At 47.5% G+C, this 15,816-nt stretch overlaps 1 long non-coding RNA gene across 1 annotated transcript in view; it reads left to right on the top strand.

Moving 5' to 3' along the window:
• Positions 1-14,558, top strand: part of LOC134304235 (uncharacterized) — a 31,341-nt gene extending 16,783 nt beyond the window's left edge. Inside the window, exon 3 of the long non-coding RNA XR_010007788.1 lies at positions 14,468-14,558. This is a non-coding gene — a long non-coding RNA (uncharacterized LOC134304235). The remainder of the gene's footprint in view (positions 1-14,467) is intronic.
• Positions 14,559-15,816: the final 1,258 nt, after the last annotated feature.

Genomic DNA, 15,816 nt, shown 5'->3' with positions numbered 1-15,816 from the left:
GTGAGCCAGGCGTCCGACATCTTTCCTAAAAAGTAGAGACTGTTATAGCTGCAAAGCTGCAATTCCAAATGAATGCCTATTGTTTTGGAAAAGATCATGCTCAGGTGTCCACATACTTTTAGCCATGAACCTTATTTATTTGAATGTTTTGAGACTGGAGACCCATCATGGTCATGGTCAGGTGTCTATATATTTTTGGCTCTTATAAAAACAGAGTAAGTAGAGACTGTTATAGCTGCAAAGCAGGGGGTTGCCACTCCAAACAAATACATATGGTTTTGGAAATGATCATGCTCAGGTGTCCATATATTTTTGGCCATGAACTTCATTTATTTGGAGGTTTTGAGGTTGGATACCAATCATGGTCATGGTCAGGTGTCCACAAACTTTTGGCTCTTCTAAAAACAAAGTGGAGACTGTTATAGCTGCAAAGAAGTAGGCGGAAAGCAGCTCCAAATGAATGCCTATTGTTTTGGAAAAGATCATGCTCAGGTGTCCACATACATTTTGCCATGAAATTGGTGCCCGTTGTGTTCATGGTCAGGTGTCCACATACTTTTAGCTCTTCTAAAAACAAACTAGAGACTGTTATTGCTGCAAAGTGTGTTTTTGCAACTCCAGATCAATAACCATAGTTTTGAAAACGATCGTGCTCAGGTGTCCAAATACTTTTGGCCATGAACCTCGTGCATGTATAATAAAACTCCCCTTTTTGTCTGAGCAGAGGGTTGCCAGGTGCATTGATTTCAAACTCACTCGCCTTTATTTTTCAACATACTGAAATGACCAAAAGTATGTGGACACCTGACCATGATCCAAATTAACCTTGGACTAGAAGGCCTGGCTCACAGTGAACATTCCAGTTCATCCCAGCAATGTTCAATAGAGTTTAGTTCTCATGGCTTTTCTTGATTAACGCGTGTGTCCACATACTTTTGGCCGTACAGTGTACGTGGTGTGTTTGGGTTTCGGGTCATGTGTGTTGACTCTTGGTCACATGACAGAACGATCCCCCGGGTCATGACCTCTGTGCATAAACAGTCCAGTGATGAGGCTGATGGGTTTGACCTTGCAGTGACAGCGGTAACAAAACACACACACACACACACACACACACACACACCGGCCTGCGTGCTCTCACTCGCCTCTTCAGTTCATCCCACTTCAGTTCATTTTTAACATACACTGTGACCAAAAGTATGTGGACACCTGACCTTTCAATTTTTGTCAGTTCACTTCGAAAGAGATTAATGCATGTGTCCACATACTTTTGGGTTTTGGGACGTGGTCTCCTGTGTCCTGTTACCTGACTGGACGGGCACAAATTCCCACACACAGACCTACTTGAAAGTCTTGTGAGGAGCTGAAAAGATCACATAAAGCCAGGCGTCCGAATACTTTTGGTCATGAAACTCGTGCATGTATAATAAAACGGCCCTTTTGTCTGAGCAGGGTTGCCAGGTCCATGTATTTTCCTCTCACTTGCTTTTTCAGTTTCCCATTTTTTAACATATACTGTGACCAAAAGTATGTGGACACCCTGATCTTTCTATTAAGAGCCTCTACTCTACTTGGCCTGCGTCTGTAGGTTGATTAAATAATGTTGGACACGAAGGCCTGACTCACAGTGAACATTCCAGTTCATCCCATATATGAAATACCTGATTTTTTATTGATTTATGTATGTGTCTACATACTTTTGGACATATAGTTTAGGTGGTGTGTTTGGGTTTTGGGTCGTGTGTGTTCGCCGCTGGTTCCCCGTGTCCTGACCTGACCGAACGGGCACAAATTCCCACACACAGACCTACCTACACTAAATCTTGTGAGGAGCTGAAAAGATCGCATAAAGCCAGGCGTCCGAATACTTTTGGTGGTATGAGGTGTGTGTTTTTTCTGGTGTTTTGGATAATGTGAAGTGACTGTGAGTGAGGTGAGGAGTGGACGTCGGAACACCTCTCACAGCTCTCGTACCCGCGCGGGGCTGAAAGGGAATTCTCGATGAGGCCGGCGATATCAAAGGCTCGCCGATCAAAGCGGCTCTAATAAGCGAGCCGGCGCTCTGGCGGACCCGGACTTGTTAGTGCGCCGTGCCGCGCCTCACCGCGTCCGAGAGAAAGTTCCGCGAGAGGGGAGCCGGAGAAAGCGAGCGTCTGTAGTCGCGCTCTCGTCGTCTGGTCTTTAATTTGCTCCTCCGTCTGGCTTTGTAGGCGTAAACGTCCCGGCGTGGGCGGCGCTTTTGCGGGCGTGTCAGTTCTAAAATGCACCTGATGCGCTTTCTATTTCTGCTTGCTGTTGTTTACGGCTGCAGAAAAACATTTGCCCCTTAACCCACCCCCCCACTACTATTCAGATCAATCCCGAAACTCCGCTGCCGCTTGAACTCCCTCCGTTCTGTCCTGCGCTGTAGACGTGCCACTTTTTCTCACCCGCCAGCTCTTTCACAGAGACGCATTGGCGTACGGAAAGTCACGCTATGCCCTGTGCACCCGCTCCACCGCTCCAGGCCCTGCACCAGTCCTGGAGATTGAATATCACAGTGGCAATGTTGGCCAGGAAGGCCTGGCTCACGGTCGGCATTCCAATTCATCCCACCGTTGTACCTAAGTGTTGAGGTCTTAGAACCTTAGAAGAAGCTCAGCCACGTTGTCTTGGAGCGTCTCCTCCCAGCGGTCCTGTGATTGAGAGAGACGGATGATTAGAGGCTGTAGGGCTGCAGCAACCCTCCACACACACACACACACACTCTCACACACACACACACACTCACACACACACACACAGCGGTACTGATGATTAAAATGTAATGGTAATGATATGGTTAAGCATTGAGCGACACACCGGGGTTAAATAATGATAATAGTCGCCCCCTCTCCTCCCTCCCTCTCCCCACCTCTGTAATAACGTAGTCTGCGTGGCTACATCACGCTTAAATTACCGGTTAGCTTACAGCCATTAGCAACCGCTGCCCGCGGCCGCGCCCCCGTACACGTACACGTCCCTCCCAGCTCGGAGCAGGAACAGCCACCTTGGAAAGGCGTCGTCTAGCTCCCTTAAACTAATGCTAATTATTGACGTTTATTCAAAGCAGCATTTGTGAGTTCAGGAAGTATTCTGGCTCACGGTCGGCATTCCAATTCATCCCAGTGATGTTCACTGAAGCTGGAAAGAGCTTTAGGAGAAGCGTCAACATACTTTTGACGAAGCGAATCCGGCGCTTGATTGAGGTATACGTCTACTGTGTGTTGGAGATGGAGAATCTTGAAGGTACCGGGCGTGGCTCATCATGAGTTGGTTCCACATCTGGATCTGTTTGGTCATTGCCGGTCAGACGTGCTGCTACGTCCATCCGTCTTATTTATCTGCTCGTCCGTCCACGCTGGGCCCCCGGGGGCCTCTGGAGTGAATTTGGAGGGCAGACCAGGGGAAGTCGGGCCCCCAGGCAGGGAATCCATCACCGAGCTTCTCCTAGTAAAGAATGGAATGATGGGAGGGGCGGCGGAGACACCCCTAGGCTCTCTCTGACTCCCGGCCCGTGTCTGAGGTTTGGCATGAGGCTCTTTATTGACCCCTGAACTCCACGTCACCTCGTGCCGATCGTCGACCCCGTCGCTCGCGAACGCTTCGGATTTCAGATCGTACCGACGGGACGCAACACCACAGCGACCCCGGAGTCACGGCCTTGGATATATCCGACGTTTATTCAGAATTCAGCGTAAAAACCATTTCTTTATGGACGCCACACGGGTGTGTACGTGCGTCCTGTCTGGATCCAACTACTCAACGACTCAAACACGCGGAAATATTTTCTTTCTTTATTTATTTAATAACCAAAATAAAGCTCTTTTACGTAGCTGCTGTTTCTCGAGGTGCATTTGCACTTTCAGCACTCTCAGAAGCCGTGAGATCTTTCTCACCTGGTATTAATAATTCTACACGATTCTGAGTGGATTCTATTTAGAGCAGCGCTGCTTTTTACACCGCGTGGCCAAAAGTATGTGGACGGGGCGTCTCAATACTTTCAGTCATGTAGAGTATAATGGACGAGGATTCATCTGATCATAATAGTTTGTTTGTTGCTCAGGGGTCCAGGTTTTGTGCTCTTTGCATCCTTGAGGTTCTGGACGTGCATTTAGCGAATCTCCTATAACGTGCGTCATTGAGCGCCAACCAGTGACACCATCGGGGTCTCCATCAGAACAGGTGCTGGGGATCCATTCATTCATTCATTCATTCATTTCTAGTGGGAGAAACCGGTGCGCCTGGAGGAAACCCCAGGAAACTGAATTTAATCATTAGAAGTGGCGTCCCTAAACTTTTGGCTATGCAGTGTTTCAGCACTTCAGATGGGGAACGCAATCATGGTGGGGGGTAAAAAAAAAATAGGATCACCGGGTGTAGTAGGTTGAAACCCTGGACGTGCAAAGTTAAAGAACCAGTTGCTGTGTCAGTTCCCAGAGCTTCCATGTGGGGGCGCCGTGCTCCGTCACGCCCGGTGAATCACGCCTTCTGTTACAACTCAGGCGAGGGGGGGGTCGCGGTCGGAGCGAGAGGAAGAAGACACGGCGTCTGGAATCGGGCGGAGCTAATCATGCATATAATTGCATTTTGACACCGGGGCCCCCGGGAGCGGCCCTTCGACCGGCAGGTTATCCAGGAAGCACTTCATCCATTAACGAATGAAAACGCGGCGCTAAACTTAATCAGCTTCGGCCGGCGAGGACCGGCGGGAGGGGCGCGGGTCCCGCTCGTCACGGGGCGTCCGGCGGCCCGCGTCAAATGAAACGGAACGGCGGATCCGGGGCCCGAGGGTCCCTGGAGGACCGGGACGTCCCCGAGCCAGCTGAGACCGCCGAGCGCTGTCAGTCACGTCGCCGCTCTCTCTCAGACCCCCCCCCACAATCCCCGCCGCGAGGAGCTGGAGGAGCCGAGCCCCAGATGGGTGTAACGTCATAAGTATTTGGACACCCGCTTATGAGCTTAATGAATCACAAAACCATGGGCTTAATAACATGAAGTTTAACTACATATTGGAGTGTGTCTGAGGGAATTTGTGCGTGTTCTGTTGTAGGACAGTTTGTGAGGTCAGACGCCTCGTCGAACAGTTCCGATTCATCCCAAAAATGAGTAGGGTGGAGCTGAGGACTCACACACACACACACACACACACACACACACATGAATGGTATGGTATGGACTGTACTGGAGAGTACTGGACTGGAATGGAATGGACTGGAGAGTACTGGATTGGAATCGACTGGACTGGAGAGTACTGAACTGGACTGAACTAGACCGGAATGGACTACACTGGACCAGAATGGAATGGACTGGACTGGACTGGACTGGACTGGACGTGGAGTGTCTGCCTGGATTTAGAAGTGTAGCCGCACAGGAACACACACACACACACACACATACCACACACACACACACACACACACACACACACACAAACACACATGAATGGTATGGTATGGACTGGACTGGAGCGTACTGCACACACAAACACACACACAGAAACACACACACAGAAACACACACACACTCACACACACACTCTCACACACACACCAGGATCTGTTTGTGTGTTCTGGTCGTCTCGTCCTCTCGCTCTGTGGTTCACATCTTCCTTCATGAGATTTCAGCAGTTTTTTGGATCTTAAAAGCCTGAATGCTGGAGAACTTCAGGTTGTGAAGATTCAGGTACGTCGCTACCTGATGACATTTTATTTTAGGCTAGCACACACACACACACACACACACACACACAGTGCTGAAACGTGGCGTTTGAACACAGATAGCTACTTTTGCGCTTTACTAATTCATAGCGATCTCCTCCTTTAGCTCACCGGACCCGGCCTTCATGCGTGCTCCTCTCATCGAACTTATACCGGACGCACACACACACACACACACACACGTGTACACACACCTGAGCCCCGGCCCGGTGTAGTCTGTCTTGTATCCTGAGCGTTCGTTTCATCTCGGCCCCGCCCGTAAATAATTCAGCGGCCCGTCTGCAGGGCGGCGAAAGCCCTGCTCCGTCCGGCCCGGCTCCATGACCACCTTCTGATTTATTATTTAATCTCTTCTATGTCCACTTCTTTTATGAAGAGCGAGAGGAGAGATAAATAACGCCAGAGAGAAAGAGAGCGGAATAACGGAGGGAGGGACGGAGGGAGGGAGGAACGGCGACGGGGGACCGGGTCCGAAAAACCCTGAAACATGAGCAGAGTCTCTCTTCTCTTCTTCATCTTCATCTTGTTTTATCATAACAGTACCTTATCCATCTGTGTTCCCAACTCACTCCTCTACCGGACCAGACTGGACCAGACCAGACCAGACTGGATTAGACTGGACTAGACTAGACTGGCCCGGACTGGAATGGACTGAACCAGACTGGAATGGACTAGTCTGGACTGGAATGGAATGGACTGGACTTGACTTGATTTGACTAGACTAGAATAGACCGGACCGGTCCGGACCGGACCGTAATTGACTGGACTGGAATGGAATAGACTGAACTGGACAGGACCAGAATGAACTGGACTGCACCAGACTGGAATGGACTGGAAGTTTAGCCACACAAACACACACACACACACACACACACCCAACCACACATACACACACACACACACACACACACAAATACACACACATACACAACCACACACAGTTTCAAGAAAAAGTTTGTGAACCCACTTGAGGGGGAAAAGATTTGAACCCTTGAGTTTATGACCTACATATTATGGCCAAAAGTATGTGGACGCCTCTTCTAGGCACACTTATTTCTAATAAATAACCAGGTAATGAAATACACTTGGGATGAATTCAGATGTCGACGGTGAGCCAGGGGTTCTTACTTTTAATCTTTGGTGCACTACATGGCCAAAAGTATTCACACACTCGAGCCGCTCTTCTGACTTTGAAGTGCGTGTGGGAATTTGTGCCCGTCCTGTCAGAAGATGACAGCATTTGTGCAGGCGCTGATCACAGTCGGCGTTCCGGTTCAGGTCAGAGCTCATGCTGGAACTGTTGCTTCAAAGTCGCTGAATGTGTTGGCACGGATTTAAAGTACGCAGGTACGCGGGTTCATGTGCATGAAAACAGAACTGAACTCGCGCCACTTTTAATCACCGGTCTCCACACTGATGCCTGGAATGGAGTGTGTGTGTGTGTGTGTGTGGGTGTGTGTGTGTGTGTGTGGTGTCATATGCACATTAGGAGCGTTGCGTATTCGATTTGGAGGTGCAGCGCCAAGCGAGAGGGATTTTCAGCCCGACTGGCTTTTCATCTGCCCCCAAAGATACGAATAATTTATTTCAGGTGTGGAACAGCGAGGTGTGTGTGAGTGTGTGTGTGTGTGTTTGGGTGGAGGGGGGTAAATTTGTAAGCTACACCCCCCCACCCCAGGATGAGTCTTCAGCCTCCATTCCGACACACACACACGGCGGGTTAGAAACTCCCGGAAGTGAAATTTGGGCGATTACCCGCGGGAGATGGGCACAGGCGCTGGCAGCTACACACCAGCGCTCCGGAGCGACCTATGAATATTTCACACACAAATAAATAAAGGATGTTCTGCGTTTTCTCTCTCAATGGCTCCTCACGACTCAGTGCCCCCCCCCACACACACACACACACACTTCAGAAATCTCAGCTCAAACACACAACACACACACACACAGCGAACCCCAAACCGTCCCTTCCTCCTGGTGTCGGGACACGGTAACCCCCCGTCTCCTCGTGTCCTCAGTCGGTCTCACCGGCTCCCCCGGGGAGCGCAATAATAATAATGTGTCTCGTTTAATACCAGATTAAGCGGAGGAGGCGTCGGCGCTGGCGGTAGGCGCTCCTAAGTGTCGGCGTTTTCTCTCCGTCTCGGTGAGAATCACCTCTAATCGACTCCGGCGGCCCTCGAGGACAGAGAGGTACGAAGAGTCAATTATAAGAGTCATCAAGGGATGTAAGGATGCTTCACTGTCCGTCTGTACAGAAAAGTGTTGCGCTGGTGCTTTCCAGAGAGAAAAAGAAAGTGATAAAACATGCTAACTCATCAGTGCTGAGATCTTAACCTCTCATGTTCCAATCTCAGCTCTGCTATCAGCCGACCGGGCTCCTGCTCAGTAAGTAAGTAAGTAAGGAAGGAAGGAAAAGAAAAGAACGATTGAAAGAAGGAAAGAAGAAAGGAAAATGAAAAGACACTGACAGAAGGAAGAAATGAAGAAAAGAAATAAGGAAAGAAGAAAAATGAAGGAAAGGACGAAAGATGAAAAGACAAGAAAAAAAAGAAGGAAAGAAAGAACTGAGGAAAGAAGAAAGGAACAAAAGCAGGAAAGAAATATGAAAGAAGGAAGGAAAGAAGGAACAGAAGGAAATAATAAAGGAAAATAGAAATAAACAAAGAAAAAGAAAAGAACAATGAGGCCTATACAATAAGATTTAGTGAGAACATCATGTTCTAGTACCAGATCTCTCAGGGTTTTGATGAACTTCTCAACTTCTCTAAATGAATCTTTTTCCTCTGGGTTCTGGTTCTGAATTTCCCCTGCGGGAGTGGAACAGTTGTCACCTCTCGTTTCCTCCTCTATAAAGAAAAGAAAGTCAGAGATGATGATGGTGATGAAGATGAAAAATCTGTAAAGAAACACAATGACTGACGTCCAAGGACACGAGAGCAAACAAAGCGGCGTTAAATCCTTTTATTAACTCTCGCTCTCACCGGGCCGCGCCCGAACCCTTAAACCCTCGTCAGAACAGAGCTCAGAGGCCGCCGCAATCTGTTCCCGGTCCTGTTCGGGTGTGTCGAGGTCACGCTCCTCCTCCTCCTCCTCCTCCTCCTCCTCCTCCTCCTCGCCTCCGTGTCCCCGCGCTCGTCCTGGCTTCAGGCGCTGATTAAACATGAACCTTCCAAAAAAACACACAGTGCCTAATCTCCGGCGGAGCCTGGGACCCCCGCGCATGCAAATCCACATCTGCTCGGCTTCAGAGAGGGAAGCTTTAGGATTACGGGACCGCACCCGAAACACGCATCACACACACCCCACACACACTTCACACACACACACCCCACACACACACCTGACACACCCCACACACACTTCACACACACACACACACACACAACCCACATACACACACACCCCACACACACTTCACACACACACCCCACACACACACCTGACACACCCCACACACACTTCACACACACACCCCACATACACACACACCCCACACACACTTCACACACACACCCCACACACACACCTGACACACCCCACACACACTTCACACACACACCCCACATACACACACACCTCACACACACACCCCACACACACACCTGACACACCCCACACACTTCACACACACACCCCACACACACACCCCACACACACACCCCACACACACACCTGACACACCCCACACACACTTCACACACACACACACACACCCCACATACACACACACACCCCACACACACACCTGACACACCCCACACACACTTCACACACACACACACACACCCCACATACACACACACCCCACACACACTTCACACACACACCCCACACACACACCTGACACACCCCACACACACTTCACACACACACACACACCCCACATACACACACACCCCACACACACTTCACACACACACACCCCACACACACACCTGACACACCCCACACACACTTCACACACACACACTCCACACACACTTCACACACACACACCCCACACACACTTTACACACACACCCCACACACACACCCCACACACACACCTGACACACCCCACACACACTTCACACACACACACACCCCACATACACACACACCCCACACACACTTCACACACACCTCACCCAACACACACACCTGACACACCCCACACACACTTCACACACACCTCACCCAACACACACACCTGACACACACACCTGACACACACACCTCACACACACACCTCACACACACACCCCACACACACACACCTCACCCCACATACACACCCCACACATCCCACACACACCACACACACCCCACATACATACCCCACACACACACACCCCACACACACCTGACGCACATGCTCCACACACACACAAACCTCACACCCTACACACACACACCCTGCAAACTTGGTTAATGTAAACGTTCACACTCGCTTCAGTCTGCCCCAGAACAACTCGGCGGATCCTGATTACAAGCAGACCTGTGAATAATGTTAATCAAAAGCAGCCGTGTGTGTGTGTGTGTGTGTGAGCTGAATGGAGGGAGATCAAGCGTGAGACGTAAAGAAAGCCAGATTTGCATATTTAATTAAGTTATCGGCTCACAAAAGCAGAGACGCCCTCCAAATCTGCAGAGTCAACAAGGCCTGTAATATTATACCCTCCTCAACACACACACACACGAGTGCGCACACACACTCACACACACACACACACACACACACACAGATGTAAAGATCTTAATTAACATGCTTTAGAAGACGTTCACACACCATCACACTAATAATGTCAAGTGTTTTTCTTTGTGTGTTGTGACAGCAGTCACTCTCCTAGGAACAAAAAACACACACACACACACACACACACACACACGTAATCTTCACTATATGGCCAAAAGTATTTGGACACCCGACCATGAGCTTGTCGCACAAAATTGAGCCACGTCTGTGTGACTTGTATTTAGGAAGTACGTCTGTGTGTGGGAATTTGTGCCCGTTTAGTTAAAGCATGACAGCGTTTGTGTTTGTATATCTGTCTGGCTGGGCGCTGATCGATCAGTCTGTGTTCCAGTTCATCCCAGAGCTGTTGAGTGGGGCTGAGCTTAGGGCTCTGTGGACCTTCCCTAAACTGTTACTGCAGAGTTTCCTTTATGGTTTGTTGTTATTGTTGGTGATTTATGCAGAAGGATGTTGGTCAGCAGTACCGCTTGTTGCAGGACGTTCAGTTCAGAGTGAATAAGTGTTTAAACCATCAGCTGAGGGATTTACAGACGATCTGATGGTTAAAAATGATTTTTATATTTATTATTTTATTAACTGTCTCTTATTTTTAGCTAAGTGAATTTATAACGTCAGGCGTATTGAGTACTGAAGTTGTAAAAGTATTATCATTATCAATATTATTAGTAATATTCATTCATTTTTAATATTTGATTTGTTAATATTTATTAATATTATTAGTTTATTATTATTTTGTTACTATTATTGTAATGATTTTTGTTTTTCTTTTTATTATTATTATTAATATTATTATTAGTTACTGTAGTGTTAATGTTATTGATATTATAGTTAATAGTTATTATTTTTATTACTATTATTATTAGTAGTAGTAGTGGTAGTAACAGAAGTATTATTATTATTATTACAAATATAATTATTATTGTTATAATAATTATTATTATTAATATTATCATAAATGTTATTATTATTTCAATAAATATTGCTATTAGTAATATTATTGTTATTTATTATTAATACAATAATAATAATAATTAATATTATTATTAATATTATTAGTATTATTTTATAATTAATACTATTATTATAAATTTTATTATTGTTATTACCATTATTATTATTATCATTGTTATTAATATTATTATTATTGTTATTAGTATTATAATTATTATTTAGGGCTGTAGTTGGATTTTGATGTTCTTATTGGTGTTTGTGTATGTAAGTGATTTATTAACGTAGTTTTGTTTATTATACTTAAATATATACTTATACGTATAAGTGCAAACTGTGTGTGTGTGTGTGTGTGTGTGTGTGTGTGTGTGTGTGTGTGTGAGTTAATTATGGGTTCATCTCTCATTAGTCGGGTCGTGACTGCTGTCGTTGTTCATCTGAGTTTGAAATGTGCCAAAGGATTTAACTCTAATCCCACACACACACACACACACACACACACACACACATACACACACTGTGGTCAGTGCCTGGGTTTGGCCTTCAAAGGGGGCAGAAGAGGCTCATTATAACCAAACACACAAACATCCAAAACTCGGCATGGTTCTCCTGTGTGTGTGTGTGTGTGTGTGTGTGTGTGAGTGTGTGTGTGTGTGTGTGTGTGTGAGCAGGGGTCAGGACAGGCATTAGACCTCTGTACTGATGAAATTAAAGGGGGGGCGTAAATACACCTGCCCCCCCCTGTACACACACTCAATAAAGAACCAGGGACTCGAGGGCATCAGGCTACACAGGATCATGGCAAAAGTATTTGGACGCCCCTTATTTCTGATTATTAACTTCATTATTGTGTTTCAGGCAGAATAGCCTCGCTTTGTCCTGGTCAGGGTCGCGGTGGGTGCAGTTCACTGGGCGAAAGGTAGGAAACACCCTGGAGATGTCACCAGTCCATCACAGGGCAAACACACACACACACACACACACACACACCGACTGCATTTCCCCCATTTAGTCATATCCCATTCCCTGGTCGCATTTCCCTTCCTCTGACCGAAGAGAGATGTGACTAGCACACGCCCCCTCTGACACGTGTGCAGCACCGACCACTCCTTCTGATACAGAGATCCGTATCGCGCACGGAGAGTCGTGCCCTGATACCCATAATTCCCCGTTATTCCCCCATTATTCAGACAAGCCAATCGCCATCGAGCTCTAGCGCTGCCACCCTGGAGGTCTGTTTTTAAGGGCGAGGTTTAATTAGGTGAGGTGTTGAAACACTTGTAGCGTCAGATTATCTGATTATCTGATTAATTACCAGGACTTGGCAGCAAATTCCCATACGTGCCGGCATGTCTTCATTTCAGACGCCTCTCTCAGAACGTGTGTGTGTGTGTGTGTGTGTGTGTGTGTGTGTTTCTTCAGCGATTCTGAGGTCAGGAAGCCGAAAGGTGTTCACACACATCGCAGGAATGTAAAAACAAAGGAGCCATTCAGGGTGTTAACACCCGGGGTGTTCTCATACCGCCGGGAGTCCTGTCAGCTCACACACACACACACACACACACACACACAGAGGAATGAAAGATAACAACCACCAGCTACCAGGTGCTTTCATTTACTGTGTGTGTGTGTGTGTGTGTGTGTGTAACTGCATGTGTCAATGTGAGCAAAACTGTGCATGTTTAGAAGTGTGTGTGTAACTTCTCACCATGTTCTGAACACACTTGATCAAAACTGTGTGTGTGTTTGGCTGTGTGTGTGTGTGTGTGTGTGTGTGTGTGTGTGTGTAACCGTTTACCATGTTCTGAACACACTCGATCTAAACTGTGTGTGTGTTTGGCTGTGTGTGTATGTCCCACACTTGATCAAAACAGTGAGTGTAGAAGTGTGTGTGAGGTGTGTGTGTGAGGTGTGTGTGTGAGGTGTGTGTGTAAGGTGTGTGTGTGTGTGTGTGTGAGGTGTGTGTGTGTGTGTGTGTGTGTGTGTGTGTGTGTGTGTGTGTGTGTGTGTGTGTGAGGTCTGGTTCAGCCCGGTGTCTGATGCTGATGGTCACCCACTCAGTTCAATGTTGATGTGAAGCACCAGTGCAGCAGATGAGTCCGGCTCAGCTCAGGTCAAAGGTCAACTAACATCTCTGACACACACACACACACAGAGCTCAGACTTAAACACACACTTGACACAGATGATGAATTAGTGTTCACCTCATTGTAAGACCTCACATCACTGAAGGACCGTGTGTGTGTGTGTGTGTGTGTGTGTGTGTGAGTGTGTGTGTGTGTGTGAGTGTGTGTGTGTGTGTGTGTGTGATGTGATTATTCACGATCTGAGGTGCCATAACTCGTTGCTTTTCCCACTTGGATTGAGGATGTAGGATACACACGGGCTGCTCAAGCCTGGACGCAGGCCTGGCTCACAACCAGCGTTCCAATTCATCCCAAAAGTGCTCGTTATGGGGGAGGGTGTGTTTTTGTCCAGAAAAGAGCCTTCCCCAAACTGTTAGTCATGATGGATTTCATACACCTGCTGATCAGGCTGGTGAAAAGTTGAACGGCGGCGGCTCTTGACTCCAGATTGACACAGAGGAGCAGGGAATTGTGGGATATTTGTATACGCTGTGGGAGGTTTGTTTAGTCTGTGGACTGTACGGGACCGCGTCCCTGCACCGCTCTGTGAGCCGCGCCGCGTTCCTCTGCGGTCTGAGGGATCCGCCGCCGCGCTGGTTTGTTTTTTTAGCTCTAATCCTGACGCTGAGACGTAGCGCTTTGCTAAATCCCATCTGTACACATACAGGTGCGCGAACGCATCACTCTCACCTGTCAGGGTGCCCCGGCGTCGACCAATCGGGCGGCTCGGTGTGCTTTTCTGCACTGTGTGTGAAACTGATCACAACTGTTAGTCGTTCTTTACTGAACACCTTTCGGGATGAATCAGAATGCTGATTTGGAGCGCCAGTGTCATGTATTTTTAAATAAACGTGTATTAATTTAGCAAAATTTCAAAAATAACAGGACACTTCATTTTTTGTGTGTCTTTGCAGGACTCAGAATCGAGATCACTGCTTGTGCTGGACGGGACCTCGATCACAGGGCGTGTCAGGAAGCCACACAGCCAGCAAGAAGATTCTTCAGGCGAGTCTTAGACCTAGACTTTTAATTTAACCCTTCACATTCAAGCGCAAATTGAACAGGCAGGTATGAAGGATTAATTAGTCCAGCACAATTTATTTTAGAAATGTTTAGATTTTATACTTTTATACATTTTTATTATTATCTACACCGATCAGCCATAACATTAAAACCACCTCCTTGTTTCTACACTCACTGTCCATGTTATCAGCTCCACTTACCATATAGAAGCACTTTGTAGTTCTACAATTACTGACTGTAGTCCATCTGTTCCTCTACATGTCTTTTTAACCTCACAGGACCACCACAGAGCAGGTATTATTTAGGTGGTGGATGATTCTCAGCACTGCAGTGACACTGACATGGTGGTGGTGTGTTAGTGTGTGTTGTGCTGGTATGAGTGGATCAGACACAGCAGCGCTGCTGGAGTTTTTAAACACCTCACCGTCACTGCTGGACTGAGAATAGTCCACCAACAGTGAATAGTGCCCCGTGGGCAGCGTCCTGTGACCACTGATGAAGGTCTAGAAGATGAGCGACTCAAACAGCAGCAATAGATGAGCGATCGTCTCTGACTTTACATCTGCAAGGTGGACCGACTAGGTAGGAGTGTCTAATAGAGTGGACAGTGAGTGGACACGGTGTTTAAAAACTCCAGCAGCGCTGCTATGTCTGATCCACTCATACCAGCACAACACACACTAACACACCACCACCATGTCAGTGTCACTGCAGTGCTGAGAATCATCCACCACCTAAATAATACCTGCTCTGTGGGGGTCCTGACCATTGAAGAACAGGGTGAAAGGGGGTAACAAAGCATGTAGAGAAACAGATGGACTACAGTCATTAATTGTAGAACTACAAAGTGCTTCTATATGGTAAGTGGAGCTGATAAAATGGACAGTGAGTGTAGAAACAAGGAGGTGGTTTTAATGTTATGGCTGATGGGTGTATCATCAGTAGCAGGCGTCAGCATGTTCTCTACCCTCCTCTGTACGTTTGGTTTTTATCTTTATTTTCCATCCTGCTTTTTTTTGGCCGTACCCCCGTTTTCTGTCCGTCTGACGCCCCCCCGGGGCCAGTAAGAGCCCCTGTAAAAGGAGGGAACGCTCCTGACAAACCTGACAGAGACTGAGACAGTGAGGGAGAATCTCCCATCACGCGGCGCTAATTTTCCAGCGCGGTGAACAAATTCTTTCTGTCTGTGTCTGTGTGTTAGCCGCGGCGGTTTGGTCTCCGGCTCGAGTCCTAGCTTGTT

The sequence above is a fragment of the Trichomycterus rosablanca genome, chromosome 27 (genome assembly GCF_030014385.1).
Source record: "Trichomycterus rosablanca isolate fTriRos1 chromosome 27, fTriRos1.hap1, whole genome shotgun sequence".
Taxonomy (NCBI): domain Eukaryota; kingdom Metazoa; phylum Chordata; class Actinopteri; order Siluriformes; family Trichomycteridae; genus Trichomycterus; species Trichomycterus rosablanca.
This window is presented reverse-complemented; position numbering and strand designations above follow the sequence as displayed.